We start from the raw sequence: 4,369 nt of genomic DNA on the forward strand, positions 1-4,369 counted from the left end.
ATATAGGTAATCAAAAAATAAATGATACATATTTTAAACAATAAAAAATATAAACAAGTATATATGTTACCCTCTAAAATGACATAGAACAATTCAAAGATAAATCTAACACCGTACAAAAATACATATGAATATGCATTTGTATATACAAAAAAGGACAACTAAATACATATAAATATAGGTAATCAAAAGATACATGATACATATCTTAAACAGTAAAAAATACAAATAAGTACATATGTTACCCTCTAAAATGACATAAAACAATTGACAAATTCAATACCGTACAAAATACATATAGCTTTACATATGTATTTACAGAATACATACCTGATCCATATGTATATTCTTATTTTATATGAGTCACCTCTATATTTCGTAAATACATATGAAGATATATAGTATAGTTATATTTGTTACTGTTTACTATGAGTATGATATGTATTTCGTAAATACATATCATAGTTATATTTGTACTTTTTGTATAGTGATATACATATTGATCAGACATGTATTCTATAAATACATATGCACAGTTATATGTATTTTTTTATAATGTAATATATATTATGTAACTGATAAAGTTGTTGCCATATGACCAGGAGGTCACGGGTTCAAGCCTTGGAAATGTCCTCTGACAGAAATACAAAGTAAGACTGCGTACGATACACCCTTGTGGTAGGGCCCTTCCCCGAACACCGCGCATAGCGGTAGCTTTAGTGCACCAGACTGCCCTTTTGTTAATATATATTATGTAAAAGAAAACATATGCATACTATGTATTTTGTATTATATTTTTGTGAAAAGTACATGTAATATAGATCTATGTCATTATTTTGTTCTATAGGTGTTGCGTGATTATATATTCAAGGCAAGAGTACTTTTAAGGTTTGCACCACATATAGAATATTACGTAGTCAATGATTTTGAAGAATGTATTAAGGCGATGTTATCAAAGAAGCAGTACACGATTTTTTGCCATAAGAATATTTGTGGTGTCTACATGAACAAGAAGAAATTTGTAATTCAATCGCAATTAGGCAGATGTATTATGTCACAAATGTATTATAAATTTTTTGGGGGCATGTACATGTATTTGTATTTGTATATATAAATGCATATCAATATGTATTTTTGTACAGTGTTGAGTTTGTCTTTCAATTGTTCTATGTCATTCTAGATGGTAACATGTGTATTTATTTGTATTTTTTACTGTAAGATATGTATCATGTATTTTTTGATTACCTATATGTATATGTATATGTATATGTATATAATTGTCCTTTTTGTTATGGAGATTTTTGTCCTATATATTTATATATATATATGAGTGAGACATGTAATTCTGTAAATACATATCCAAATCTGTATGACTATGGCTGTGTTTGGTATGATGGAAAATATTTTCTGAAAAATATTTTCCTATTTTTCCTTGTTTGGTTGTAATATAAATTTGGGAAAATATTTTTCAAAGGAACACATTTTCCTCTATTTGAAAGAAAATGACTTCCCTTATGAGCCAAAGGAAGTCATTTTCTAGAAAATATTGAGAGTGACTTATGGGAACTTGGAACCAAAATATGAATAAAGTGATCAAAATAGGTCATCTATTTAATAAGTTAACAAACTAGGCTAAACGTAATAATTTATTATGTTTTATACCTTTTTTTAACGGTTTGATAGCGGATGTGTACAGTAAAAAAGTTTTAGTAAAACGTAGTAATAATTTATTACATTTAACAAAACTTTTTTATAAAACGTAATAATTTATTATGTTTTAAAATTATTTTTGTAAAACGTAATAATTTATTACGTTTACATGATTTGACATAAAAAAGTGATGTGATAGTATACTGAGTTTATTTAAAAAAAAATATATAAATTAAAACTTTATAACTTTTTTAACTTTTATAAATTAAAATTTTTTATTACAGTTTATAAATTATAACTTTTTATTATGTTTCTTAGCATTTTTTTAAAATTATTGCTTCATTTTGTCAAATCAAGTACCACCTAGCTCACTCTTTTTGACTTTTTCTTTCATAAATCATATTAAGAAGTTACTTTTTAATAAATAAGAAAATAAAAAATACGTAATTATAAATTTTATCAATACGTAATAAAAATTACATTATTTTTTAAATTTTGTCAGATGAATGTATAATTCTTGATGTCACATCTCATACAAACTGACCGAATGATTAAAAATGTGTAGTTAAATATTATATTTTAGAAAATATATTAGAGGACCACTTGCTCATGTAAAATTAAAATTTAGGTAAAAAGAAATATTTTTCACTCAGCAACCAAACATAAGAAAATAAGTAAAACATCAACTTATTTTCTATGAAAACATTTTATAGGAAAATATTTTTTTTAGAAAATATTTTCCATCATACCAAACACACCCTATGTATTTTATATATTTTTTGAATATGTGTATGTGATATACATATTTGTCTTTTCAAAATAAAAGTTAGAGATGGAAGAGTAAAAAACCAAAAATAGAAAAAGAAAAAAACAAAAAAAAAGAAGTGAAAAAAGAGAAGAAAGAGAAATAGAAGCTAGAACTAGAAGTGTAAAAATAAAAGAAAAAAGAAACAAAAAAATAAAAAGAAGAAGAAGAAAACGAAAATAGGAAAAGAAAAAAATATGAGAAAGGAAAAAAATGAAAAAGAGAAATAGAAGACAGAATATAAAGTGGAAAGAAAAAAATGACAAATAAAAAGAAATCAAGCTAAAAAAATAAATTGATAAAAAAATAAGATAAAAAAAACCTAACAAGAAAAAAAAGTTAGAGATATAAGAGAGTGAAAGAGAAAAAAACAGTAATGATATTTTATTTTAAAATTTTGAAGATCATGAAGATAATTATCTTCAAATATGAGAAAAAAAATGAACAAGGAAAAAAATAAAGAAAAAAAACGAAAAAGGAAAAAGGAAGAGAAATAGAAAAGAGAAAATAAAGTGAAAAAAAAAATAAGATGAAAAAAAAGGTAGAAGATATGACTATATTGGGGAGAAGTGAAATAGTGGAGTCATTGCCCAATCAACAGTTATATGTGAGCCAATTCTCAAGATATTGAAGAAAGATGCATTGAATGAGTGGATAGAAAAATATCAAAAGACTTTTGACAAAATCAAGAAATATTTGTCCGCTTCGCTTGTTTTGGTTCCACCAAGGGTGGGAAGTTCATTGTTGCTTTACCTGTCAGTCTCAAAAAATACTTTCGAATGTGTCCTCGGGCAACATGATGAGACCGGTAAGAAAGAGAGAGCAATCAACTACTTGAATAAAAAGTTTACGCCATATGAAGCTCGCTACACTCTTGTCGAAAGGACGCATTGTGCTTTGACTTGGGCCGCATAAAAGTTGAGGCATTATCTATTCTCGTACACAACATATCTCATAAAACAGACGCTTGTCTAGTTAATGGGTAAAATAAGACTACTCTTGCTATAAAATGTAATTTTGCAAAAGTATTGCGATTTATTGTAATTATAGTCTTAAATATGCTACTTTCTGTAATTTTTCCAAATTAATTTAGCAAAGTAGTATGCCCAAAATTCAAACAATGACTCATATAGCATCCATAACACAACATCTATCTAAGGAATCTCCATAAAAAAAATAACTAACTCAAGATGCAGTTTAAAATTTTAATATAACAATGAAAGTAGGGAGTGTCACGAGCAAGAATTTGAGCTCACCAAAGTCTGACAAATAAGCAAGTTCCCCTACGCGATGAAATCCTCTGGAACCAGCTCTTCCCCTATAACTAACATACCATAAAAACAATGATAGCATAACCCAAACTGGGTACTGGATGAATTTTTTGGGAGAAGAGTTAATCTAAAAGAATGAAAAATCAAACAATCAAATACAGTGCTAGATTAATTTTTTAAACTTAGAGAAGTTATCAATTTCAAAGATTAAAATAGTTTTAAGACATTTTTTCCAAGAACAATCATGTCAGATAATTCAAGGTCAAACTTGAGTAAAATATCTCATCAACCATATCAAATATGTGATGAAATAATTAGTAAACACATGTAAGCTCAAGGGCAAATCAAATCAATTAGGCTACCAACACTTGAAGACTATTTTTTCTATCGAATAGCAAGGCCACCCCAAGATCAATTCATCAGGGTCATTAATTCAATCCTCAAAAACTATTTTTCCTCCTGAATTACAAGGCTCTCATATATGCCCAAATAAAAATAATTGTAATCATCGCTTATTAGCTGAACTTCTTTCAAGATGATTATCTCATAAGTAGAGGCATATAAATCATTTATAAAGTTTACAAATCATGTTTAATATTATTTAAAGCATGCTTCACGTTAATAATTCATTTATAGAGAAAAA

This window comes from Capsicum annuum, chromosome 11, assembly GCF_002878395.1.
Source record: "Capsicum annuum cultivar UCD-10X-F1 chromosome 11, UCD10Xv1.1, whole genome shotgun sequence".
Lineage (NCBI taxonomy): Eukaryota > Viridiplantae > Streptophyta > Magnoliopsida > Solanales > Solanaceae > Capsicum > Capsicum annuum.